Source organism: Gadus chalcogrammus, chromosome 12, assembly GCF_026213295.1.
Source record: "Gadus chalcogrammus isolate NIFS_2021 chromosome 12, NIFS_Gcha_1.0, whole genome shotgun sequence".
NCBI lineage: Eukaryota > Metazoa > Chordata > Actinopteri > Gadiformes > Gadidae > Gadus > Gadus chalcogrammus.
This window is the reverse complement of record NC_079423.1, coordinates 11921877-11947186: the sequence shown is the minus strand read 5'-3', so window position 1 is coordinate 11947186 and position 25310 is coordinate 11921877. Positions and strand designations below refer to the sequence as shown.

Below are 25310 nucleotides of genomic sequence, written 5' to 3'. Positions count from 1 at the left end.
TGTGACATCTGAATTCATTAATTATCTGAAATACACTGCGTGTGCGTGTGATGTTAAATGTTTGAACCAAGGTTAACGGTTAAAGTGTCAGAGAATGGGTGGTGATTTTTTGACGTCCTCCCATGATCTGAAGTGAGCGTGCGTGTTTGTGTTGGTGAAAGTTTAAGAAATGTACAACTGTCGGTTCAGCTCTCTGGTGCTCCCTGCTGGCAGTATCACTATACTGTCCTCATGTTTCACAAAAATAGTTTTGAGAGACGTTGTCAGTTTTTGTATGTTGCTTAAATCCTCCAAAGCGGTTGGCAGTAAACATCAGGTCACGGTACGCCACGGTAGGCCACGGAGGCAATGAGCTCGAGTTGAAAAAGAAAAAGCTTACAGCACCTGGTATTCCCAGGCGGTCTCCCATCCAAGTACTAACCATGCCCGACCCTGCTTAGCTTCCGAGATCAGACGAGATCAGGCGTGTTCAGGGTGGTATGGCCGTAAGCAATTAGTGCAGGCGCAAAACCAGGTTTTATACAGTAGCACATAAGGAGTGAGAAAGCTGCTGAGGCTCGACGTTACACTCTTACAAAAACAATCATTAGTTAGATATAAACGGCAGTAATTGATTCAGTAGGACTCCTTATCCATGTAAACGATCATTGTGACATCTGAATTCATTAATTATCTGAAATACACTGCGTGTGCGTGTGATGTTAAATGTTTGAACCAAGGTTAACGGTTAAAGTGTCAGAGAATGGGTGGTGATTTTTTGACGTCCTCCCATGATCTGAAGTGAGCGTGCGTGTTTGTGTTGGTGAAAGTTTAAGAAATGTACAACTGTCGGTTCAGCTCTCTGGTGCTCCCTGCTGGCAGTATCACTATACTGTCCTCATGTTTCACAAAAATAGTTTTGAGAGACGTTGTCAGTTTTTGTATGTTGCTTAAATCCTCCAAAGCGGTTGGCAGTAAACATCAGGTCACGGTACGCCACGGAGTCAATGAGCTCGAGTTGAAAAAGAAAAAGCTTACAGCACCTGGTATTCCCAGGCGGTCTCCCATCCAAGTACTACCCAGGCCCGACCCTGCTTAGCTTCCGAGATCAGACGAGATCGGGCGTGTTCAGGGTGGTATGGCCGCAAGCAATTAGTGCAGGCGCAAAACCAGGTTTTATACAGTAGCACATAAGGAGTGAGAAAGCTGCTGAGGCTTGACGTTACACTTTTACAAAAACAATCATTAGTTAGATATAAACGGCAGTAATTGATTCAGTAGGACTCCTTATCCATGTAAACGATCATTGTGACATCTGAATTCATTAATTATCTGAAATACACTGCGTGAGCGTGTGATGTTAAATGTTTGAACCAAGGTTAACGGTTAAAGTGTCAGAGAATGGGTGGTGATTTTTTGACGTCCTCCCATGATCTGAAGTGAGCGTGCGTGTTTGTGTTGGTGAAAGTTTAAGAAATGTACAACTGTCGGTTCAGCTCTCTGGTGCTCCCTGCTGGCAGTATCACTATACTGTCCTCATGTTTCACAAAAATAGTTTTGAGAGACGTTGTCAGTTTTTGTATGTTGCTTAAATCCTCCAAAGCGGTTGGCAGTAAACATCAGGTCACGGTACGCCACGGTAGGCCACGGAGTCAATGAGCTCGAGTTGAAAAAGAAAAAGCTTACAGCACCTGGTATTCCCAGGCGGTCTCCCATCCAAGTACTAACCAGGCCCGACCCTGCTTAGCTTCCGAGATCAGACGAGATCGGGCGTGTTCAGGGTGGTATGGCCGTAAGCAATTAGTGCAGGCGCAAAACCAGGTTTTATACAGTAGGAGTGAGAAAGCTGCTGAGGCTCGACGTTACACTTTTAGAAAAAAAATCATTGGTTAGATATAAACGGCAGTAATTGATTCAGTAGGACTCCTTATCCATGTAAACGATCATTGTGACATCTGAATTCATTAATTATCTGAAATACACTGCGTGTGCGTGTGATGTTAAATGTTTGAACCAAGGTTAACGGTTAAAGTGTCAGAGAATGGGTGGTGATTTTTTGACGTCCTCCCATGATCTGAAGTGAGCGTGCGTGTTTGTGTTGGTGAAAGTTTAAGAAATGTACAACTGTCGGTTCAGCTCTCTGGTGCTCCCTGCTGGCAGTATCACTATACTGTCCTCATGTTTCACAAAAATAGTTTTGAGAGACGTTGTCAGTTTTTGTATGTTGCTTAAATCCTCCAAAGCGGTTGGCAGTAAACATCAGGTCACGGTACGCCACGGTAGGCCACGGAGGCAATGAGCTCGAGTTGAAAAAGAAAAAGCTTACAGCACCTGGTATTCCCAGGCGGTCTCCCATCCAAGTACTAACCATGCCCGACCCTGCTTAGCTTCCGAGATCAGACGAGATCAGGCATGTTCAGGGTGGTATGGCCGTAAGCAATTAGTGCAGGCGCAAAACCAGGTTTTATACAGTAGCACATAAGGAGTGAGAAAGCTGCTGAGGCTCGACGTTACACTCTTACAAAAACAATCATTAGTTAGATATAAACGGCAGTAATTGATTCAGTAGGACTCCTTATCCATGTAAACGATCATTGTGACATCTGAATTCATTAATTATCTGAAATACACTGCGTGTGCGTGTGATGTTAAATGTTTGAACCAAGGTTAACGGTTAAAGTGTCAGAGAATGGGTGGTGATTTTTTGACGTCCTCCCATGATCTGAAGTGAGCGTGCGTGTTTGTGTTGGTGAAAGTTTAAGAAATGTACAACTGTCGGTTCAGCTCTCTGGTGCTCCCTGCTGGCAGTATCACTATACTGTCCTCATGTTTCACAAAAATAGTTTTGAGAGACGTTGTCAGTTTTTGTATGTTGCTTAAATCCTCCAAAGCGGTTGGCAGTAAACATCAGGTCACGGTACGCCACGGAGTCAATGAGCTCGAGTTGAAAAAGAAAAAGCTTACAGCACCTGGTATTCCCAGGCGGTCTCCCATCCAAGTACTACCCAGGCCCGACCCTGCTTAGCTTCCGAGATCAGACGAGATTGGGCGTGTTCAGGGTGGTATGGCCGCAAGCAATTAGTGCAGGCGCAAAACCAGGTTTTATACAGTAGCACATAAGGAGTGAGAAAGCTGCTGAGGCTTGACGTTACACTTTTACAAAAACAATCATTAGTTAGATATAAACGGCAGTAATTGATTCAGTAGGACTCCTTATCCATGTAAACGATCATTGTGACATCTGAATTCATTAATTATCTGAAATACACTGCGTGAGCGTGTGATGTTAAATGTTTGAACCAAGGTTAACGGTTAAAGTGTCAGAGAATGGGTGGTGATTTTTTGACGTCCTCCCATGATCTGAAGTGAGCGTGCGTGTTTGTGTTGGTGAAAGTTTAAGAAATGTACAACTGTCGGTTCAGCTCTCTGGTGCTCCCTGCTGGCAGTATCACTATACTGTCCTCATGTTTCACAAAAATAGTTTTGAGAGACGTTGTCAGTTTTTGTATGTTGCTTAAATCCTCCAAAGCGGTTGGCAGTAAACATCAGGTCACGGTACGCCACGGTAGGCCACGGAGTCAATGAGCTCGAGTTGAAAAAGAAAAAGCTTACAGCACCTGGTATTCCCAGGCGGTCTCCCATCCAAGTACTAACCAGGCCCGACCCTGCTTAGCTTCCGTGATCAGACGAGATCGGGCGTGTTCAGGGTGGTATGGCCGTAAGCAATTAGTGCAGGCGCAAAACCAGGTTTTATACAGTAGGAGTGAGAAAGCTGCTGAGGCTCGACGTTACACTTTTAGAAAAAAAATCATTGGTTAGATATAAACGGCAGTAATTGATTCAGTAGGACTCCTTATCCATGTAAATGATCATTGTGACATCTGAATTCATTAATTATCTGAAATACACTGCGTGTGCGTGTGATGTTAAATGTTTGAACCAAGGTTAACGGTTAAAGTGTCAGAGAATGGGTGGTGATTTTTTGACGTCCTCCCATGATCTGAAGTGAGCGTGCGTGTTTGTGTTGGTGAAAGTTTAAGAAATGTACAACTGTCGTTTCAGCTCTCTGGTGCTCCCTGCTGGCAGTATCACTATACTGTCCTCATGTTTCACAAAAATAGTTTTGAGAGACGTTGTCAGTTTTTGTATGTTGCTTAAATCCTCCAAAGCGGTTGGCAGTAAACATCAGGTCACGGTACGCCACGGTAGGCCACGGAGGCAATGAGCTCGAGTTGAAAAAGAATAAGCTTACAGCACCTGCTATTCCCAGGCGGTCTCCCATCCAAGTACTAACCAGGCCCGACCCTGCTTAGCTTCCGAGATCAGACGAGATCGGGCGTGTTCAGGGTGGTATGGCCGTAAGCAATTAGTGCAGGCGCAAAACCAGGTTTTATACAGTAGCACATAAGGAGTGAGAAAGCTGCTGAGGCTCGACGTTACACTCTTACAAAAACAATCATTAGTTAGATATAAACGGCAGTAATTGATTCAGTAGGACTCCTTATCCATGTAAACGATCATTGTGACATCTGAATTCATTAATTATCTGAAATACACTGCGTGTGCGTGTGATGTTAAATGTTTGAACCAAGGTTAACGGTTAAAGTGTCAGAGAATGGGTGGTGATTTTTTGACGTCCTCCCATGATCTGAAGTGAGCGTGCGTGTTTGTGTTGGTGAAAGTTTAAGAAATGTACAACTGTCGGTTCAGCTCTCTGGTGCTCCCTGCTGGCAGTATCACTATACTGTCCTCATGTTTCACAAAAATAGTTTTGAGAGACGTTGTCAGTTTTTGTATGTTGCTTAAATCCTCCAAAGCGGTTGGCAGTAAACATCAGGTCACGGTACGCCACGGTAGGCCACGGAGTCAATGAGCTCGAGTTGAAAAAGAAAATGCTTACAGCACCTGGTATTCCCAGGCGGTCTCCCATCCAAGTACTAACCAGGCCCGACCCTGCTTAGCTTCCGAGATCAGACGAGATCGGGCGTGTTCAGGGTGGTATGGCCGTAAGCAATTAGTGCAGGCGCAAAACCAGGTTTTATACAGTAGCACATAAGGAGTGAGAAAGCTGCTGAGGCTCGACGTTACACTTTTACAAAAACAATCATTAGTTAGATATAAACGGCAGTAATTGATTCAGTAGGACTCCTTATCCATGTAAACGATCATTGTGACATCTGAATTCATTAATTATCTGAAATACACTGCGTGTGCGTGTGATGTTAAATGTTTGAACCAAGGTTAACGGTTAAAGTGTCAGAGAAGGGGTGGTGATTTTTTGACGTCCTCCCATGATCTGAAGTGAGCGTGCGTGTTTGTGTTGGTGAAAGTTTAAGAAATGTACAACTGTCGGTTCAGCTCTCTGGTGCTCCCTGCTGGCAGTATCACTATACTGTCCTCATGTTTCACAAAAATAGTTTTGAGAGACGTTGTCAGTTTTTGTATGTTGCTTAAATCCTCCAAAGCGGTTGGCAGTAAACATCAGGTCACGGTACGCCACGGTAGGCCACGGAGGCAATGAGCTCGAGTTGAAAAAGAATAAGCTTACAGCACCTGCTATTCCCAGGCGGTCTCCCATCCAAGTACTAACCAGGCCCGACCCTGCTTAGCTTCCAAGATCAGGGCCCCGTTTCCCGAAAGCGTCGTTAGCCTAAGTGGATCGTGAAGTGCGTCGAAAGGGCATCGTAGAGTTTTCACCGCGTTTCCCGAAAGCATCGTGGGGAACGAACGTCTTGAAAACGCTCGTAGCTAACGAGTACTCCAGGGGTGCTCGTAGGTACTCGTAGGACGCTAAGAGCATCGTCAGCTATAGCCTCAGTGGCGACACCATCGGACATTCCGTCTATTGGATGCGTTTTATTAAAACGCATTGCGCCTTTATGTTCTTAGTTTGGTAATTAATAAAGATTATTAATTAATTTATTAATAAAGATGTTCAAATGGCCAAAATAAAACGGGACAGTCCAGAAAATGTTTGCGCAGGCAGGGCACTCAAAATGTGTGAGAGAAAGTGGGGGGATTTGTGCAGACTGACATAGGCTACTCATAAAACGTAGCATAAAATAATGTAACAAATAAATTAAAATTAAACAAATTAAAAAAATAAAAAATAACGAAATTAAAGAAATTAAAAAAAATAAGAAAATAAAGAAATACATTTTTTTATAAAAAACAAGCAACGGAGCAGGCAAAAGGCTGGGATATGGTGGGGATTGGTCACGTTGACGGGAATGTTTAGTGACATGAGGGAGGGTGGAGGGGGTTAAAAAAAGTCTCAATCACTATCCGACGCGCATGAAAACCAGCCGCGTAGTTATGAGGGAGGCCGTCCTCACACCGATCTTCCTCATCGTCATCGTCCTCAACGTCCTCCGGTTCAAGCAATGCCACCCCAGCCTTAGCTGCAATGTTGTGCAACATAGCCGTCACACATATCACGGCGCATGACTTGGCCGGAGAAAACTGGAGCCCTCCGCCTGACTTGTGACTGACTTGCATCTAAAGCGATCCCGATCGTGCGCTCAACGATGCACCGGGCCAGACGGTGGGCTTCGTTGCATTCCTCATCATGGACGTCTCCCGGGTTATTCACAGGTGTGAAGAGGAATTATTTAAGGGGGGAAAATGCCGTGAAACGCACAGTGCATTCAAGATTAGGACTGATATATGTCGGTTTAAGCCTAATCAATTGTGTTTTAATGTCTTTAGCATTCATATAATTGCAGTCTATTTTTTTCATTGGCTACTCTGCTGTTGTCCTTGATGGGGATATATTTTAACCCTTTTTAACACAATTTTCCTGCGACATTCCTGCGTCTCCCCCTCCTACGGAGCCCATTTCAGCACCGTGTCAGTAGACAGTTACAATCCTACGACGTCGTGAGTGCAGCGAATGCGCGTTCACGTTAAAAGGAGTTTCGGGAAACGCTCCAAAGAAATAGACGATGGATCGCAAGATCCATCGTGAGAATGATCGTACGAGCGTGGATCCATCGTTATCGGGAAACGGGGCCCAGACGAGATCGGGCGTGTTCAGGGTGGTTTGGCCGTAAGCAATTAGTAGAGGCGCAAAACCAGGTTTTATACAGTAGCACATAAGGAGTGAGAAAGCTGCTGAGGCTTGACGTTACACTTTTACAAAAACAATCATTAGTTAGATATAAACGGCAGTAATTGATTCAGTAGGACTCCTTATCCATGTAAACGATCATTGTGACATCTGAATTCATTAATTATCTGAAACACACTGCGTGTGCGTGTGATGTTAAATGTTTGAACCAAGGTTAACGGTTAAAGTGTCAGAGAATGGGTGGTGATTTTTTGACGTCCTCCCATGATCTGAAGTGAGCGTGCGTGTTTGTGTTGGTGAAAGTTTAAGAACTGTACAACTGTCGGTTCAGCTCTCTGGTGCTCCCTGCTGGCAGTATCACTATACTGTCCTCATGTTTCACAAAAATAGTTTTGAGAGACGTTGTCAGTTTTTGTATGTTGCTTAAATCCTCCAAAGCGGTTGGCAGTAAACATCAGGTCACGGTACGCCACGGTAGGCCACGGATTCAATGAGCTCGAGTTGAAAAAGAAAATGCTTACAGCACCTGGTATTCCCAGGCGGTCTCCCACCCAAGTACTAACCAGGCCCGAACCTGCTTAGCTTCCGAGATCAGACGAGATCGGGCGTGTTCAGGGTGGTATGGCCGTAAGCAATTAGTGCAGGCGCAAAACCAGGTTTTATACAGTAGCACATAAGGAGTGAGAAAGCTGCTGAGGCTCGACGTTACACTTTTACAAAAACAATCATTAGTTAGATATAAACGGCAGTAATTGATTCAGTAAGACTCCTTATCCATGTAAACGATCATTGTGACATCTGAATTCATTAATTATCTGAAATACACTGCGTGTGCGTGTGATGTTAAATGTTTGAACCAAGGTTAACGGTTAAAGTGTCAGAGAATGGGTGGTGATTTTTTGACGTCCTCCCATGATCTGAAGTGAGCGTGCGTGTTTGTGTTGGTGAAAGTTTAAGAAATGTACAACTGTCGGTTCAGCTCTCTGGTGCTCCCTGCTGGCAGTATCACTATACTGTCCTCATGTTTCACAAAAATAGTTTTGAGAGACGTTGTCAGTTTTTGTATGTTGCTTAAATCCTCCAAAGCGGTTGGCAGTAAACATCAGGTCCCGGTACGCCACGGTAGGCCACGGAGGCAATGAGCTCGAGTTGAAAAAGAAAAAGCTTACAGCACCTGGTATTCCCAGGCGGTCTCCCTTCCAAGTACTAACCAGGCCCGACCCTGCTTAGCTTCCGAGATCAGACGAGATCAGGTGTGTTGAGGGTGGTATGGCCGTAAGCAATTAGTGCAGGCGCAAAACCAGGTTTTATACAGTAGCACATAAGGAGTGAGAAAGCTGCTGAGGCTCGACGTTACACTTTTACAAAAACAATCATTAGTTAGATATAAACGGCAGTAATTGATTCAGTAGGACTCCTTATCCATGTAAACGATCATTGTGACATCTGAATTCATTAATTATCTGAAATACACTGCGTGTGCGTGTGATGTTAAATGTTTGAACCAAGGTTAACGGTTAAAGTGTCAGAGAATGGGTGGTGATTTTTTGACGTCCTCCCATGATCTGAAGTGAGCGTGCGTGTTTGTGTTGGTGAAAGTTTAAGAAATGTACAACTGTCGGTTCAGCTCTCTGGTGCTCCCTGCTGGCAGTATCACTATACTGTCCTCATGTTTCACAAAAATAGTTTTGAGAGACGTTGTCAGTTTTTGTATGTTGCTTAAATCCTCCAAAGCGGTTGGCAGTAAACATCAGGTCACGGAACGCCACGGTAGGCCACGGAGTCAATGAGCTCGAGTTGAAAAAGAAAAAGCTTACAGCACCTAGTATTCCCAGGCGGTCTCCCATACAAGTACTAACCAGGCCCGACCCTGCTTAGCTTCCGAGATCAGACGAGATCGGGCGTGTTCAGGGTGGTATGGCCGTAAGCAATTAGTGCAGGCGCAAAACCAGGTTTTATACAGTAGCACATAAGGAGTGAGAAAGCTGCTGAGGCTTGACGTTACACTTTTACAAAAACAATCATTAGTTAGATATAAACGGCAGTAATTGATTCAGTAGGACTCCTTATCCATGTAAACGATCATTGTGACATCTGAATTCATCAATTATCTGAAATACATTGCGTGTGCGTGTGATGTTAAATGTTTGAACCAAGGTTAACGGTTAAAGTGTCAGAGAATGGGTGGTGATTTTTTGATGTCCTCCCATGATCTGAAGTGAGCGTGCGTGTTTGCGTTGGTGAAAGTTTAAGAAATGTACAACTGTCGGTTCAGCTCTCTGGTGCTCCCTGCTGGCAGTATCACTATACTGTCCTCATGTTTGACAAAAATAGTTTTGAGAGACGTTGTCAGTTTTTGTATGTTGCTTAAATCCTCCAAAGCGGTTGGCAGTAAACATCAGGTCACGGTACGCCACGGAGTCAATGAGCTCGAGTTGAAAAAGAAAAAGCTTACAGCACCTGGTATTCCCAGGCGGTCTCCCATCCAAGTAATAACCAGGCCCGAACCTGCTTAGCTTCCGAGATCAGACGAGATCGGGCGTGTTCAGGGTGGTATGGCCGTAAGCAATTAGTGCAGGCGCAAAACCAGGTTTTATACAGTAGCACATAAGGAGTGAGAAAGCTGCTGAGGCTCGACGTTACACTCTTACAAAAACAATCATTAGTTAGATATAAACGGCAGTAATTGATTCAGTAGGACTCCTTATCCATGTAAACGATCATTGTGACATCTGAATTCATTAATTATCTGAAATACACTGCGTGTGCGTGTGATGTTAAATGTTTGAACCAAGGTTAACGGTTAAAGTGTCAGAGAATGGGTGGTGATTTTTTGACGTCCTCCCATGATCTGAAGTGAGCGTGCGTGTTTGTGTTGGTGAAAGTTTAAGAAATGTACAACTGTCGGTTCAGCTCTCTGGTGCTCCCTGCTGGCAGTATCACTATACTGTCCTCATGTTTCACAAAAATAGTTTTGAGAGACGTTGTCAGTTTTTGTATGTTGCTTAAATCCTCCAAAGCGGTTGGCAGTAAACATCAGGTCACGGTACGCCACGGAGTCAATGAGCTCGAGTTGAAAAAGAAAAAGCTTACAGCACCTGGTATTCCCAGGCGGTCTCCCAACCAAGTACTAACCAGGCCCGACCCTGCTTAGCTTCCGAGATCAAACGAGATCGGCCGTGTTTTTTTTCTTTTTGGTGACACCCGTCACCACTTACAGCAACCTGGGCTTCTGAGGAGGTCTCCCATCCAAGTACTAACCAGGCCCGACCCTGCTTAGCTTCCGAGATCAGACGAGATCGGGCGTGTTCAGGGTGGTATGGCCGTAAGCAATTAGTGCAGGCGCAAAACCAGGTTTTATACAGTAGCACATAAGGAGTGAGAAAGCTGCTGAGGCTCGACGTTACACTTTTACAAAAACAATCATTAGTTAGATATAAACGGCAGTAATTGATTCAGTAGGACTCCTTATCCATGTAAACGATCATTGTGACATCTGAATTCATTAATTATCTGAAATACACTGCGTGTGCGTGTGATGTTAAATGTTTGAACCAAGGTTAACGGTTAAAGTGTCAGAGAATGGGTGGTGATTTTTTGACGTCCTCCCATGATCTGAAGTGAGCGTGCGTGTTTGTGTTGGTGAAAGTTTAAGAAATGTACAACTGTCGGTTCAGCTCTCTGGGGCTCCCTGCTGGCAGTATCACTATACTGTCCTCATGTTTCACAAAAACAGTTTTGAGAGACGTTGTCAGTTTTTGTATGTTGCTTAAATCCTCCAAAGCGGTTGGCAGTAAACATCAGGTCACGGTACGCCACGGTAGGCCACGGAGGCAATGAGCTCGAGTTGAAAAAGAAATAGCTTACAGCACCTGGTATTCCCAGGAGGTCTCCCATCCAAGTACTAACCAGCCCCGACCCTGCTTATCTTCCGAGATCAGACGAGATCGGGCGTGTTCAGGGTGGTATGGCCGTAAGCAATTAGTGCAGGCGCAAAACCAGGTTTTATACAGTAGCACATAAGGAGTGAGAAAGCTGCTGAGGCTCGACGTTACACTCTTACAAAAACAATCATTAGTTAGATATAAACGGCAGTAATTGATTCAGTAGGACTCCTTATCCATGTAAACCATCATTGTGACATCTGAATTCATTAATTATCTGAAAAACACTGCGTGTGCGTGTGATGTTAAATGTTTGAACCAAGGTTAACGGTTAAAGTGTCAGAGAATGGGTGGTGATTTTTTGACGTCCTCCCATGATCTGAAGTGAGCGTGCGTGTTTGTGTTGGTGAAAGTTTAAGAAATGTACAACTGTCGGTTCAGCTCTCTGGTGCTCCCTGCTGGCAGTATCACTATACTGTCCTCATGTTTCACAAAAATAGTTTTGAGAGACGTTGTCAGTTTTTGTATGTTGCTTAAATCCTCCAAAGCGGTTGGCAGTAAACATCAGGTCACGGTACGCCACGGTAGGCCACGGAGTCAATGAGCTCGAGTTGAAAAAGAAAAAGCTTACAGCACCTGGTATTCCCAGGCGGTCTCCCATCCAAGTACTAACCAGGCCCGATCCTGCTTAGCTTCCGAGTTCAGACAAGATCGGGCGTGTTCAGGGTGGAATGGCCGTAAGCAATTAGTGCAGGCGCAAAACCAGGTTTTATACAGTAGCACATAAGGAGTGAGAAAGCTGCTGAGGCTCGACGTTACACTTTTACAAAAACAATCATTAGTTAGATATAAACGGCAGTAATTGATTCAGTAGGACTCCTTATCCATGTAAGGGATCATTGTGACATCTGAATTCATTAATTATCTGAAATACACTGCGTGTGCGTGTGATGTTAAATGTTTGAACCAAGGTTAAGGGTTAAAGTGTCAGAGAATGGGTGGGGATTTTTTGACGTCCTCCCATGATCTGAAGTGAGCGTGCGTGTTTGTGTTGGTGAAAGTTTAAGAAATGTACAACTGTCGGTTCAGCTCTCTGGTGCTCCCTGCTGGCAGTATCACTATACTGTCCTCATGTTTCACAAAAACAGTTTTGAGAGACGTTGTCAGTTTTTGTATGTTGCTTAAATCCTCCAAAGCGGTTGGCAGTAAACATCAGGTCACGGTACGCCACGGAGTCAATGAGCTCGAGTTGAAAAAGAAAAAGCTTACAGCACCTGGTATTCCCAGGCGGACTCCCATCCAAGTACTAAGCAGGCCCGACCCTGCTTAGCTTCCGAGATCAGACGAGATCGGGCGTGTTCAGGGTGGTATGGCCGTAAGCAATTAGTGCAGGCGCAAAACCAGGTTTCATACAGTAGCACATAAGGAGTGAGAAAGCTGCTGAGGCCCGACGTTACACTCTTACAAAAACAATCATTAGTTAGATATAAACGGCAGTAATTGATTCAGTAGGACTCCTTATCCATGTAAACCATCATTGTGACATCTGAATTCATTAATTATCTGAAAAACACTGCGTGTGCGTGTGATGTTAAATGTTTGAACCAAGGTTAACGGTTAAAGTGTCAGAGAATGGGTCGTGATTTTTTGACGTCCTCCCATGATCTGAAGTGAGCGTGCGTGTTTGTGTTGGTGAAAGTTTAAGAAATGTACAACTGTCGGTTCAGCTCTCTGGTGCTCCCTGCTGGCAGTATCACTATACTGTCCTCATGTTTCACAAAAATAGTTTTGAGAGACGTTGTCAGTTTTTGTATGTTGCTTAAATCCTCCAAAGCAGTTGGCAGTAAACATCAGGTCACGGTACGCCACGGAGTCAATGAGCTCGAGTTGAAAAAAAAATAGCTTACAGCACCTGGTATTCCCAGGCGGTCTCCCATCCAAGTACTAACCAGGCCCGACCCTGCTTAGCTTCCGAGATCAGACGAGATCGGGCGTGTTCAGGGTGGTATGGCCGTAAGCAATTAGTGCAGGCGCAAAACCAGGTTTTATACAGTAGCACATAAGGAGTGAGAAAGCTGCTGAGGCTTGACGTTACACTTTTACAAAAACAATCATTCGTTAGATATAAACGGCAGTAATTGATTCAGTAGGACTCCTTATCCATGTAAACGATCATTGTGACATCTGAATTCATTAATTATCTGAAATACACTGCGTGTGCGTGTGATGTTAAATGTTTGAACCAAGGTTAACGGTTAAAGTGTCAGAGAATGGGTGGTGATTTTTTGATGTCCTCCCATGATCTGAAGTGAGCGTGCGTGTTTGTGTTGGTGAAAGTTTAAGAAATGTACAACTGTCGGTTCAGCTCTCTGGTGCTCCCTGCTGGCAGTATCACTATACTGTCCTCATGTTTCACAAAAATAGTTTTGAGAGACGTTGTCAGTTTTTGTATGTTGCTTAAATCCTCCAAATCGGTTGGCAGTAAACATCAGGTCACGGTACGCCACGGTAGGCCACGGAGTCAATGAGCTCGAGTTGAAAAAGAAAAAGCTTACAGCACCTGGTATTCCCAGGCGGTCTCCCATCCAAGTACTAACCAGGCCCGACCCTGCTTAGCTTCCGAGATCAGACGAGATCGGGCGTATTCAGGGTGGAATGGCCGTAAGCAATTAGTGCAGGCGCAAAACCAGGTTTTATACAGTAGCACATAAGGAGTGAGAAAGCTGCTGAGGCTCGACGTTACACTTTTACAAAAACAATCATTAGTTAGATATAAACGGCAGTAATTGATTCAGTAGGACTCCTTATCCATGTAAACGATCATTGTGACATCTGAATTCATTAATTATCTGAAATACACTGCGTGTGCGTGTGATGTTAAATGTTTGAACCAAGGTTAACGGTTAAAGTGTCAGAGAATGGGTGGTGATTTTTTGACGTCCTCCCATGATCTGAAGTGAGCGTGCGTGTTTGTGTTGGTGAAAGTTTAAGAAATGTACAACTGTCGGTTCAGCTCTCTGGTGCTCCCTGCTGGCAGTATCACTATACTGTCCTCATGTTTCACAAAAATAGTTTTGAGAGACGTTGTCAGTTTTTGTATGTTGCTTAAATCCTCCAAAGCGGTTGGCAGTAAACATCAGGTCACGGTACGCCACGGAGTCAATGAGCTCGAGTTGAAAAAGAAAAAGCTTACAGCACCTGGTATTCCCAGGCGGTCTCCCATCCAAGTACTAACCAGGCCCGACCCTGCTTAGCTTCCGAGATCAGACGAGATCAGGCGTGTTCAGGGTGGTATGGCCGTAAGCAATTAGTGCAGGCGCAAAACCAGGTTTTATACAGTAGCACATAAGGAGTGAGAAAGCTGCTGAGGCTCGACGTTACACTCTTACAAAAACAATCATTAGTTAGATATAAACGGCAGTAATTGATTCAGTAGGACTCCTTATCCATGTAAACCATCATTGTGACATCTGAATTCATTAATTATCTGAAAAACACTGCGTGTGCGTGTGATGTTAAATGTTTGAACCAAGGTTAACGGTTAAAGTGTCAGAGAATGGGTGGTGATTTTTTGACGTCCTCCCATGATCTGAAGTGAGCGTGCGTGTTTGTGTTGGTGAAAGTTTAAGAAATGTACAACTGTCGGTTCAGCTCTCTGGTGCTCCCTGCTGGCAGTATCACTATACTGTCCTCATGTTTCACAAAAATAGTTTTGAGAGACGTTGTCAGTTTTTGTATGTTGCTTAAATCCTCCAAAGCGGTTGGCAGTAAACATCAGGTCACGGTACGCCACGGTAGGCCACGGAGTCAATGAGCTTGAGTTGAAAAAGAAAAAGCTTACAGCACCTGGTATTCCCAGGCGGTCTCCCATCCAAGTACTAACCAGGCCCGACCCTGCTTAGCTTCCGAGTTCAGACGAGATTGTGCGTGTTCTTTTTTTTTTATCTTTTTTTATTATTTTCCAGTTCACACATTTACAGCAACCGATAACAGAGTATTATTTACATACATCATCTCTGGGGAAACAAAAACTTTTACAAACCCAACTTAATCTCCTTCCCTTATCCTCCCCAAATCAATTAATCCCAATGAAGGCAGGACAAATATTGCGCCAAATCAAAAAATACAGCTCAATCTGCATGACCCGGTCTTTTCACCAGTTAAACACAATCTCCCCTCCCTCCCCTTCAGAGACTAATTTACTCCCACTCAAAAAGAAATTTTCCGCCTTGTCTCCTCCATACTTATACATTAAGTTCACATCTCTTTTCATTATTGATTTAAACAACATTTTTATTTTCACTTTCCGCCCCTCAAAGTGTGCGTAGTTCCTCCTGCAGACGACCGCGAGTCTGGCATGGCTCAAAACAAAATTCATTAGACAAAAATTAACGTTTACTCTTTTTTCAAACGTACCAAACAAAAACAATGTCCTCCACCCTCCCTCCAAGTCTAAATCAGCAGCCCAGTTTTCTTTCAACAGTTCTTTCAAAAACTCAAAGAAATCAACTAACTCCCCACAGTCCAAAAAATAATGTAAAAAGCTCTCATGACCACTTTTGCAAACATCACACATCACATTTACATCATTATTAATCTTATTTAGCACCACGTTTGTATAAATCCTATTGTGTCTGATCAAGAAATCGTTGTTCTCACACTCTATACTATTATACCTTATCCCCATATTTGACCATATTTTCTTTACATTCATACCCACAAACACTCTGCTCCACACTTTCTCAGCTGCCGGCTCCTTCATCACATCCACTATCAACCATCTGTATACTTTCTTCACACTCATTTCTCCAATTTTAGTCTTTTTCCCATTCTCCATCACATATAGCTCAGGCATACTTGTTTCTCCCTTCACCACACATTCACTTTGGATGATCCTGGCCCACTCTAAGGGTATACTGGTTTTAATCTTTTCATATATTTTATTTATTTTCTCTCTATTATCCATCCCCTCCACCTCGCATACCTGATCATAAATGCAATTGTTTCTCAAGAATCCTGGGATGACCTCATAAATGATGTCCTTTATTTGTCTAATCCCTCCTTCTATGAATTTGGGCTCATATAATGTTTTGCCATTGTGTTTAATTTTTTCGTTTAAAAACAGGGGCAGTTTTACCAACGGTTGTATCCTCTCGCATTCATATTGCATCTTAGGTAGGAATTTCCTCCAGGCTTCAAAGACCTCCCTATAAAATTCTGGTATGGTTATCGTCATTGACTGTTTTAGGCCCATGTACCACACATACTGTCCTATGCCACCCACATCATTCATATATTTCTCCATAAAATCCTTCCACCCATATTTATATCCTCCCACAATATATTTCTTCACCGTTTTAATCCTTAATGCTGTCTTTTTTGTTTCTATATCTAATAAATTCAGCCCTCCTTCACACCTTTTTCCCACCAGTGTCCCATGTGCAATCTTAACTCCCTTCCCCTCCCATATAAAATCACACACAATTTTGTTAAGGTCGTTCTTAACCCATATTGGCATTTCTAATACAGACAACACATACACATAGCCTGATAGTAGCAAACTATTAACCACTGTAACCTTTCCCTTTAACCTGAGCTTCCTTGCCTTCCACCTCCCACATACAGTTTTTATTTTGTTGATAACTCCTGTCCATGTTGTCTCAGTTGCCTCTTTAGTTTCAACACCTAAATATATGCCCAACACTTTAATATACCTATCCTGCACCCTTAAACCTACTCCCTCTCTCTCTATGTTACCTATATACATTATTTCGGATTTTTCTTTATTTATTCTCGCGCCCGACGCTCTCCCATATATCTCTGCCAATTCTAGCACCCTTTTCACACTGTTCCCATCCCTCACCGTTATTGTTGTGTCGTCTGCATATTGATTTATTGTATGTATGCTCCCAGATGGTAGTTGTATGCCCTGAACTCTTGCGTCGTTTTTAATTAGTAAGGCCAGGGGCTCTGCTGAAATGGCATAGAGCAACGCCGATAGGGGACATCCCTGCCTTATCGATCTCCCAAGACAAAATCTGTCAGTCAGCACTCCATTTACTTTGACACAGCTCCTTGCACCCTCGTACAACCTCCTGACCCACCCCACTAATCTCTCTCCAAATCCAAATCTCACCAGTAATCTAAATAAAAACTCATGCTCCACCCTATCAAATGCTTTATTCCAATCTATAGCTAACACTATTCCCCCTGCCCCGTCTCTCTTCATGAATTCTATTGTATCCCTAACTGTCGCTATTGTGTCAGCTATATCCCTACCTGGTATACTGTAACTTTGAGATGTTTTAATTATATTCCCTATCACTCGTTTTATTCTGTTAGCCAACACCTTGGCCAGAATTTTGTAATCTACATTTAGCAGACTTATAGGCCTATAATTCTGCAAGTCTAGTTTACTTCCTTTCTTCTTAAAAACTAAGGTAATCACACCTTCTACCATCCTACCCTGCACTATCCCTGTTTTCTCAGTCTCCCTGAATACCTCTACTAAAATTGATGCCATCTGCTCCTTATATACTTTATAAAATTCAATCCCTATCCCATCACTCCCAGGACTCTTCCCGCTTTTCAGCCCCTCTATCGCCTCCATCACCTCCATCCTACTTATCTCTCTGTCACACCATTCACTATCGTCCACACTCAGCTTGCTTTCTACACTATCCAGTACCTCCACTATACTGTCCTCCTCTAATCCACCCCTCTGATATAACTCCCCATAAAACTCTTGCACCCTCTCCAGTATGGCCACATAGTCTGCTACTACCTCCCCCTCCTTTTTCCTGATTTCATGTATATATGTCCTGCTTTGTTTGCTTTTTTCTAGGCCCAGAAAATACGCTGTGCACCTTTCTCCCTCCAGCGCATATTTAGCTTTGCTCCGTAAAATTGCTCCTCTACATTTCTCTGCCTCATATCTCTGAAGTTCCATCTTTACCTCTATATAATTCTCCATGCTGTAACCTTCTTCATTCTCTGCTTTACTCAGCTCTACCCTCAGTCTTTCCCTCAACTCCTTCTCATTCTTCATCATTTTCACTTTTCTTTTCTTACTGTACCAAATGCTTATTGATTTAATCTTATTCTTCACTTTCTCCCATATCTCCCCAATCTGAGTATCTGCCCTATTCTCTTCAACATATTCTTTAATTTTCTCATTCTCCATATCTAATAACTCCCTAATCTGTTGTTTATATTCATCCTCTTCAATATAACCTGCATTCAAAATCCACATCCCTCCCCCTATCTCCTCTCTCCCTACTTTAATTCTGAATCTCACCCCGTCGTGGTCACTCAGTGCATTTATTTCATGTCTTATTCGGTCTATATGTTTTATGTTCTCTCCCTGTGTTAAAACCAAATCTATCCTGCTTTGTTTCAGTACACCATCCCTCATTTGTCTCCTGGTGAATTCCCTCCTCTCTGGATTCTCATTTCTCCACACATCTACTAAATTCTTGTCCTTCATCATGTCTAACAAGCTCTCCCTCGACTTTTCCCATCTGAACACTACACCTTGCCCTATATCTAACCTGCTACATTTAGTATTAAAATCCCCTACTATTATACATCTCCCAATCACTAGCCCTTTCAGCTCCTCTATTATAATTATTTTATCTATTTCTATATTCGGAACATATATATTAATTAGTCTAAACAACACATTTTGATACTTAAACTCTATGACTATTATCCTCCCTGTCCTATCTTTATATATCTCTTTTATCTCATCTACCCTATGTTTTTTAATCATTATAGCCACCCCTCTTGCATTCTTAGCCCCGTTATTATAATAAATCCCCCCCCCCCCACACCTCCTTCACCTCTATAACTTTTACGTCATCCCAATTTGTCTCCTGTATGCATAGGATGTCACTTCTATATATATTTAAAAGTGACCTCAGTTTGCCCCTGTCCCTTAAACCATTCACATTAACAGAAGTTACTGTGGTCATGAGAGCTAAAAGAAAGAAAATATTTAAACCAAAAACCAAAGCAAGACTCACATGCCAGACCGCGGTCCTTTACTTCTCACTCCCCGTGTCTTCTCCTCCTCTGCTTTCCTTTTGGCGGCCAGTTCTTTTGTCTTCTTCCCTCCTTTTCGTCCTCTGCCCTCCTGTCTTTGCTCCTCATCTATTTTTTCCACCGGTTGTTCTGCTCTCCCTCGTTCACCGTCTGTAGCCTCCGACACATCATCGTACTCCGCTTTTCCCCCCTGCTCCATCATCTGTTCGTCACCGTCCTTCTCAGCACTGTCGCCGCTGTCAGATCTATACCGCCAATCCAGTTCTTTTTCCGCTTCCTCGTTCTCACCTCCCGTCTCCTCTTCAGCTCCCCTTCCGTCATCGTTCTCTCTGTCTTTATCCTCCATCTGTTCTCCTCTCTCCTCCTCCCTCGCCGCTGCGTTCCGTTCCTCACACTCCCGCGCATAATGCCCTGTCTTCTGGCACCTGAAGCACTTGAAATCAGGGCACTCCCTGAAGATGTGTCCTGGCTTGATGCAGAGTCGGCACACCCGCACCTGTCGATCATGTATCACTCTAAAGTACTCCGCTCCTCTCAGTGTCTCTAACTTGGTTGAGTACGGGAGCGATCGTACCTGCTCATTAAAGCGGACTTTTAAAAATCTTGTCCCGTCCGCAATCTCCGTCCCCGGCCACTTGCGCCGTTTGATGACAGATATTGGCCGCACACCCCACTCCTCCAGCCTTGCCAGTATTGTTGCATCTTCCATGTAAACAGGCAAGTTAATAAATGACACCACCATGTCACTGTTCACAATCTCCCTGCCATGCACTAAGGCTCCTTTTACACGCACGCCGTCCAGGAGCTTGCGCTTTCCCACCTCATCCTTCATGGTGATTTCATAGTTTTTTTCCCCTCTCACACGGCATCCGCTCACCACTCCACATTGCACTGCCACTTCCCGCAGAATATCCATCATGGAAATCACCGCTGTTCCCTCCACCTCAACGTCCACTGTCAGCTCTTTCCCGTACTCTTTCTGCCGTCCTTCTCCCGTTTCTGGCCGATTCTCAATCCCATTCCTTCCCTCTTCCTCCAGTGCTCCAACTCCACTGCTAGGCATTGTCTGCTCCGGTCCTTTGTCTGCTGCCATGTGGTCCATCCGTCAAATGAAAGCCTCCCCAAACAGCAAAAAAAGCTGTGGGGAGATTTAGAACTATAATTAAATTACGATTTTGTCAAAATAATATAATCTACAAATCAACAAGAAGAAAAAACACCAGGCTGCTGTATCAGCCTACTCTGCCAACAAACTTTTTCCTGCTTCCTTCACTTCCTGCTTTGCGCACCTGAACGAGATCAGACGAGATCGGGCGTGTTTTTTTTTTTTTTTTTCTTTTGGTGACACCCGTCACAACTTACAGCAACCTGGGCTTCTGAGGAGGTCTCCCATCCAAGTACTAACCAGGCCCGACCCTGCTTAGCTTCCGAGATCTGACGAGATCAGGCGTGTTCAGGGTGGTATGGCCGTAAGCAAATAGTGCAGGCGCAAAACCAGGTTTTATACAGTAGCACATAAGGAGTGAGAAAGCTGCTGAGGCTCGACGTTACACTTTTACAAAAACAATCATTAGTTAGATATAAACGGCAGTAATTGATTCAGTAGGACTCCTTATCCATGTAAACGATCATTGTGACATCTGAATTCATTAATTATCTGAAATACACTGCGTGTGCGTGTGATGTTAAATGTTTGAACCAAGGTTAACGGTTAAAGTGTCAGAGAATGGGTGGTGATTTTTTGACGTCCTCCCATGATCTGAAGTGAGCGTGCGTGTTTGTGTTGGTGAAAGTTTAAGAAATGTACAACTGTCGGTTCAGCTCTCTGGTGCTCCCTGCTGGCAGTATCACTATACTGTCCTCATGTTTCACAAAAATAGTTTTGAGAGACGTTGTCAGTTTTTGTATGTTGCTTAAATCCTCCAAAGCGGTTGGCAGTAAACATCAGGTCACGGTACGCCACGGTAGGCCACGGAGGCAATGAGCTCGAGTTGAAAAAGAAAAAGCTAACAGCACCTGGTATTCCCAGGCGGTCTCCCATCCAAGTACTAACCATGCCCGACCCTGCTTAGCTTCCGAGATCAGACGAGATCAGGCGTGTTCAGGGTGGTATGGCCATAAGCAATTAGTGCAGGCGCAAAACCAGGTTTTATACAGTAGCACATAAGGAGTGAGAAAGCTGCTGAGGCTCGACGTTACACTCTTACAAAAACAATCATTAGTTAGATATAAACGGCAGTAATTGATTCAGTAGGACTCCTTATCCATGTAAACGATCATTGTGACATCTGAATTCATTAATTATCTGAAATACACTGCGTGTGCGTGTGATGTTAAATGTTTGAACCAAGGTTAACGGTTAAAGTGTCAGAGAATGGGTGGTGATTTTTTGACGTCCTCCCATGATCTGAAGTGAGCGTGCGTGTTTGTGTTGGTGAAAGTTTAAGAAATGTACAACTGTCGGTTCAGCTCTCTGGTGCTCCCTGCTGGCAGTATCACTATACTGTCCTCATGTTTCACAAAAATAGTTTTGAGAGACGTTGTCAGTTTTTGTATGTTGCTTAAATCCTCCAAAGCGGTTGGCAGTAAACATCAGGTCACGGTACGCCACGGAGTCAATGAGCTCGAGTTGAAAAAGAAAAAGCTTACAGCACCTGGTATTCCCAGGCGGTCTCCCATCCAAGTACTACCCAGGCCCGACCCTGCTTAGCTTCCGAGATCAGACGAGATCGGGCGTGTTCAGGGTGGTATGGCCGCAATCAATTAGTGCAGGCGCAAAACCAGGTTTTATACAGTAGCACATAAGGAGTGAGAAAGCTGCTGAGGCTTGACGTTACACTTTTACAAAAACAATCATTAGTTAGATATAAACGGCAGTAATTGATTCAGTAGGACTCCTTATCCATGTAAACGATCATTGTGACATCTGAATTCATTAATTATCTGAAATACACTGCGTGAGCGTGTGATGTTAAATGTTTGAACCAAGGTTAACGGTTAAAGTGTCAGAGAATGGGTGGTGATTTTTTGACGTCCTCCCATGATCTGAAGTGAGCGTGCGTGTTTGTGTTGGTGAAAGTTTAAGAAATGTACAACTGTCGGTTCAGCTCTCTGGTGCTCCCTGCTGGCAGTATCACTATACTGTCCTCATGTTTCACAAAAATAGTTTTGAGAGACGTTGTCAGTTTTTGTATGTTGCTTAAATCCTCCAAAGCGGTTGGCAGTAAACATCAGGTCACGGTACGCCACGGTAGGCCACGGAGTCAATGAGCTCGAGTTGAAAAAGAAAAAGCTTACAGCACCTGGTATTCCCAGGCGGTCTCCCATCCAAGTACTAACCAGGCCCGACCCTGCTTAGCTTCCGAGATCAGACGAGATCGGGCGTGTTCAGGGTGGTATGGCCGTAAGCAATTAGTGCAGGCGCAAAACCAGGTTTTATACAGTAGGAGTGAGAAAGCTGCTGAGGCTCGACGTTACACTTTTAGAAAAAAAATCATTGGTTAGATATAAACGGCAGTAATTGATTCAGTAGGACTCCTTATCCATGTAAACGATCATTGTGACATCTGAATTCATTAATTATCTGAAATACACTGCGTGTGCGTGTGATGTTAAATGTTTGAACCAAGGTTAACGGTTAAAGTGTCAGAGAATGGGTGGTGATTTTTTGACGTCCTCCCATGATCTGAAGTGAGCGTGCGTGTTTGTGTTGGTGAAAGTTTAAGAAATGTACAACTGTCGGTTCAGCTCTCTGGTGCTCCCTGCTGGCAGTATCACTATACTGTCCTCATGTTTCACAAAAATAGTTTTGAGAGACGTTGTCAGTTTTTGTATGTTGCTTAAATCCTCCAAAGCGGTTGGCAGTAAACATCAGGTCACGGTACGCCACGGTAGGCCACGGAGGCAATGAGCTCGAGTTGAAAAAGAAAATGCTTACAGCACCTGGTATTCCCAGGCGGTCTCCCATCCAAGTACTAACCATGCCCGACCCTGCTTAGCTTCCGAGATCAGACGAGATCAGGCATGTTCAGGGTGGTATGGCCGTAAGCAATTAGTGCAGGCGCAAAACCAGGTTTTATACAGTAGCACAAAAGGAGTGAGAAAGCTGCTGAGGCTCGACGTTACACTCTTACAAAAACAATCATTAGTTAGATATAAACGGCAGTAATTGATTCAGTAGGACTCCTTATCCATGTAAACGATCATTGTGACATCTGAATTCATTAATTATCTGAAATACACTGCGTGTGCGTGTGATGTTAAATGTTTGAACCAAGGTTAACGGTTAAAGTGTCAGAGAATGGGTGGTGATTTTTTGACGTCCTCCCATGATCTGAAGTGAGCGTGCGTGTTTGTGTTGGTGAAAGTTTAAGAAATGTACAACTGTCGGTTCAGCTCTCTGGTGCTCCCTGCTGGCAGTATCACTATACTGTCCTCATGTTTCACAAAAATAGTTTTGAGAGACGTTGTCAGTTTTTGTATGTTGCTTAAATCCTCCAAAGCGGTTGGCAGTAAACATCAGGTCACGGAACGCCACGGTAGGCCACGGAGTCAATGAGCTCGAGTTGAAAAAGAAAAAGCTTACAGCACCTAGTATTCCCAGGCGGTCTCCCATACAAGTACTAACCAGGCCCGACCCTGCTTAGCTTCCGAGATCAGACGAGATCGGGCGTGTTCAGGGTGGTATGGCCGTAAGCAATTAGTGCAGGCGCAAAACCAGGTTTTATACAGTAGCACATAAGGAGTGAGAAAGCTGCTGAGGCTTGACGTTACACTTTTACAAAAACAATCATTAGTTAGATATAAACGGCAGTAATTGATTCAGTAGGACTCCTTATCCATGTAAACGATCATTGTGACATCTGAATTCATCAATTATCTGAAATACATTGCGTGTGCGTGTGATGTTAAATGTTTGAACCAAGGTTAACGGTTAAAGTGTCAGAGAATGGGTGGTGATTTTTTGATGTCCTCCCATGATCTGAAGTGAGCGTGCGTGTTTGCGTTGGTGAAAGTTTAAGAAATGTACAACTGTCGGTTCAGCTCTCTGGTGCTCCCTGCTGGCAGTATCACTATACTGTCCTCATGTTTGACAAAAATAGTTTTGAGAGACGTTGTCAGTTTTTGTATGTTGCTTAAATCCTCCAAAGCGGTTGGCAGTAAACATCAGGTCACGGTACGCCACGGAGTCAATGAGCTCGAGTTGAAAAAGAAAAAGCTTACAGCACCTGGTATTCCCAGGCGGTCTCCCATCCAAGTACTAACCAGGCCCGAACCTGCTTAGCTTCCGAGATCAGACGAGATCGGGCGTGTTCAGGGTGGTATGGCCGTAAGCAATTAGTGCAGGCGCAAAACCAGGTTTCATACAGTAGCACATAAGGAGTGAGAAAGCTGCTGAGGCCCGACGTTACACTCTTACAAAAACAATCATTAGTTAGATATAAACGGCAGTAATTGATTCAGTAGGACTCCTTATCCATGTAAACCATCATTGTGACATCTGAATTCATTAATTATCTGAAAAACACTGCGTGTGCGTGTGATGTTAAATGTTTGAACCAAGGTTAACGGTTAAAGTGTCAGAGAATGGGTCGTGATTTTTTGACGTCCTCCCATGATCTGAAGTGAGCGTGCGTGTTTGTGTTGGTGAAAGTTTAAGAAATGTACAACTGTCGGTTCAGCTCTCTGGTGCTCCCTGCTGGCAGTATCACTATACTGTCCTCATGTTTCACAAAAATAGTTTTGAGAGACGTTGTCAGTTTTTGTATGTTGCTTAAATCCTCCAAAGCAGTTGGCAGTAAACATCAGGTCACGGTACGCCACGGAGTCAATGAGCTCGAGTTGAAAAAAAAATAGCTTACAGCACCTGGTATTCCCAGGCGGTCTCCCATCCAAGTACTAACCAGGCCCGACCCTGCTTAGCTTCCGAGATCAGACGAGATCGGGCGTGTTCAGGGTGGTATGGCCGTAAGCAATTAGTGCAGGCGCAAAACCAGGTTTTATACAGTAGCACATAAGGAGTGAGAAAGCTGCTGAGGCTTGACGTTACACTTTTACAAAAACAATCATTCGTTAGATATAAACGGCAGTAATTGATTCAGTAGGACTCCTTATCCATGTAAACGATCATTGTGACATCTGAATTCATTAATTATCTGAAATACACTGCGTGTGCGTGTGATGTTAAATGTTTGAACCAAGGTTAACGGTTAAAGTGTCAGAGAATGGGTGGTGATTTTTTGATGTCCTCCCATGATCTGAAGTGAGCGTGCGTGTTTGTGTTGGTGAAAGTTTAAGAAATGTACAACTGTCGGTTCAGCTCTCTGGTGCTCCCT

General features: G+C 43.8%; 27 non-coding genes across 27 annotated transcripts; all 27 read right to left on the bottom strand.

Moving 5' to 3' along the window:
• Positions 1–372: 372 nt before the first annotated feature.
• LOC130401368 (5S ribosomal RNA) lies at positions 373–491 on the bottom strand. Its single transcript, XR_008903829.1, has one exon. It is a non-coding gene; the product is annotated as a 5S ribosomal RNA (ribosomal RNA).
• A 519-nt stretch (positions 492–1010) lies between these two features.
• LOC130399656 (5S ribosomal RNA) lies at positions 1011–1129 on the bottom strand. Its single transcript, XR_008902159.1, has one exon. It is a non-coding gene; the product is annotated as a 5S ribosomal RNA (ribosomal RNA).
• A 529-nt stretch (positions 1130–1658) lies between these two features.
• LOC130399278 (5S ribosomal RNA) lies at positions 1659–1777 on the bottom strand. Its single transcript, XR_008901797.1, has one exon. It is a non-coding gene; the product is annotated as a 5S ribosomal RNA (ribosomal RNA).
• Positions 1778–2298: 521 nt separating this feature from the next.
• Positions 2299–2417, bottom strand: LOC130394656 (5S ribosomal RNA). Its single transcript, XR_008897793.1, has one exon. It is a non-coding gene; the product is annotated as a 5S ribosomal RNA (ribosomal RNA).
• Positions 2418–2936: 519 nt separating this feature from the next.
• Positions 2937–3055, bottom strand: LOC130401036 (5S ribosomal RNA). The gene has a single exon (XR_008903498.1). It is a non-coding gene; the product is annotated as a 5S ribosomal RNA (ribosomal RNA).
• A 529-nt stretch (positions 3056–3584) lies between these two features.
• LOC130400885 (5S ribosomal RNA) lies at positions 3585–3703 on the bottom strand. Its single transcript, XR_008903355.1, has one exon. It is a non-coding gene; the product is annotated as a 5S ribosomal RNA (ribosomal RNA).
• A 521-nt stretch (positions 3704–4224) lies between these two features.
• On the bottom strand, positions 4225–4343 carry LOC130400244 (5S ribosomal RNA). The gene has a single exon (XR_008902720.1). It is a non-coding gene; the product is annotated as a 5S ribosomal RNA (ribosomal RNA).
• A 529-nt stretch (positions 4344–4872) lies between these two features.
• On the bottom strand, positions 4873–4991 carry LOC130399616 (5S ribosomal RNA). The gene has a single exon (XR_008902121.1). It is a non-coding gene; the product is annotated as a 5S ribosomal RNA (ribosomal RNA).
• Positions 4992–7562: 2571 nt separating this feature from the next.
• LOC130400981 (5S ribosomal RNA) lies at positions 7563–7681 on the bottom strand. The gene has a single exon (XR_008903446.1). It is a non-coding gene; the product is annotated as a 5S ribosomal RNA (ribosomal RNA).
• Positions 7682–8210: 529 nt separating this feature from the next.
• On the bottom strand, positions 8211–8329 carry LOC130394225 (5S ribosomal RNA). Its single transcript, XR_008897405.1, has one exon. It is a non-coding gene; the product is annotated as a 5S ribosomal RNA (ribosomal RNA).
• Positions 8330–8858: 529 nt separating this feature from the next.
• On the bottom strand, positions 8859–8977 carry LOC130400890 (5S ribosomal RNA). Its single transcript, XR_008903360.1, has one exon. It is a non-coding gene; the product is annotated as a 5S ribosomal RNA (ribosomal RNA).
• Positions 8978–9496: 519 nt separating this feature from the next.
• Positions 9497–9615, bottom strand: LOC130394619 (5S ribosomal RNA). Its single transcript, XR_008897759.1, has one exon. It is a non-coding gene; the product is annotated as a 5S ribosomal RNA (ribosomal RNA).
• A 644-nt stretch (positions 9616–10259) lies between these two features.
• LOC130394365 (5S ribosomal RNA) lies at positions 10260–10379 on the bottom strand. Its single transcript, XR_008897531.1, has one exon. It is a non-coding gene; the product is annotated as a 5S ribosomal RNA (ribosomal RNA).
• A 529-nt stretch (positions 10380–10908) lies between these two features.
• On the bottom strand, positions 10909–11027 carry LOC130401310 (5S ribosomal RNA). Its single transcript, XR_008903772.1, has one exon. It is a non-coding gene; the product is annotated as a 5S ribosomal RNA (ribosomal RNA).
• Positions 11028–11556: 529 nt separating this feature from the next.
• On the bottom strand, positions 11557–11675 carry LOC130394651 (5S ribosomal RNA). Its single transcript, XR_008897788.1, has one exon. It is a non-coding gene; the product is annotated as a 5S ribosomal RNA (ribosomal RNA).
• Positions 11676–12194: 519 nt separating this feature from the next.
• LOC130401032 (5S ribosomal RNA) lies at positions 12195–12313 on the bottom strand. Its single transcript, XR_008903494.1, has one exon. It is a non-coding gene; the product is annotated as a 5S ribosomal RNA (ribosomal RNA).
• A 519-nt stretch (positions 12314–12832) lies between these two features.
• Positions 12833–12951, bottom strand: LOC130399277 (5S ribosomal RNA). Its single transcript, XR_008901796.1, has one exon. It is a non-coding gene; the product is annotated as a 5S ribosomal RNA (ribosomal RNA).
• Positions 12952–13480: 529 nt separating this feature from the next.
• On the bottom strand, positions 13481–13599 carry LOC130399906 (5S ribosomal RNA). The gene has a single exon (XR_008902399.1). It is a non-coding gene; the product is annotated as a 5S ribosomal RNA (ribosomal RNA).
• A 519-nt stretch (positions 13600–14118) lies between these two features.
• Positions 14119–14237, bottom strand: LOC130399988 (5S ribosomal RNA). Its single transcript, XR_008902477.1, has one exon. It is a non-coding gene; the product is annotated as a 5S ribosomal RNA (ribosomal RNA).
• A 6093-nt stretch (positions 14238–20330) lies between these two features.
• Positions 20331–20450, bottom strand: LOC130394585 (5S ribosomal RNA). The gene has a single exon (XR_008897729.1). It is a non-coding gene; the product is annotated as a 5S ribosomal RNA (ribosomal RNA).
• A 529-nt stretch (positions 20451–20979) lies between these two features.
• Positions 20980–21098, bottom strand: LOC130395162 (5S ribosomal RNA). The gene has a single exon (XR_008898249.1). It is a non-coding gene; the product is annotated as a 5S ribosomal RNA (ribosomal RNA).
• Positions 21099–21617: 519 nt separating this feature from the next.
• On the bottom strand, positions 21618–21736 carry LOC130400368 (5S ribosomal RNA). Its single transcript, XR_008902846.1, has one exon. It is a non-coding gene; the product is annotated as a 5S ribosomal RNA (ribosomal RNA).
• A 529-nt stretch (positions 21737–22265) lies between these two features.
• LOC130399276 (5S ribosomal RNA) lies at positions 22266–22384 on the bottom strand. The gene has a single exon (XR_008901795.1). It is a non-coding gene; the product is annotated as a 5S ribosomal RNA (ribosomal RNA).
• A 521-nt stretch (positions 22385–22905) lies between these two features.
• On the bottom strand, positions 22906–23024 carry LOC130394822 (5S ribosomal RNA). The gene has a single exon (XR_008897943.1). It is a non-coding gene; the product is annotated as a 5S ribosomal RNA (ribosomal RNA).
• A 529-nt stretch (positions 23025–23553) lies between these two features.
• On the bottom strand, positions 23554–23672 carry LOC130400889 (5S ribosomal RNA). Its single transcript, XR_008903359.1, has one exon. It is a non-coding gene; the product is annotated as a 5S ribosomal RNA (ribosomal RNA).
• Positions 23673–24191: 519 nt separating this feature from the next.
• LOC130400598 (5S ribosomal RNA) lies at positions 24192–24310 on the bottom strand. Its single transcript, XR_008903076.1, has one exon. It is a non-coding gene; the product is annotated as a 5S ribosomal RNA (ribosomal RNA).
• A 519-nt stretch (positions 24311–24829) lies between these two features.
• On the bottom strand, positions 24830–24948 carry LOC130399275 (5S ribosomal RNA). The gene has a single exon (XR_008901794.1). It is a non-coding gene; the product is annotated as a 5S ribosomal RNA (ribosomal RNA).
• Positions 24949–25310: the final 362 nt, after the last annotated feature.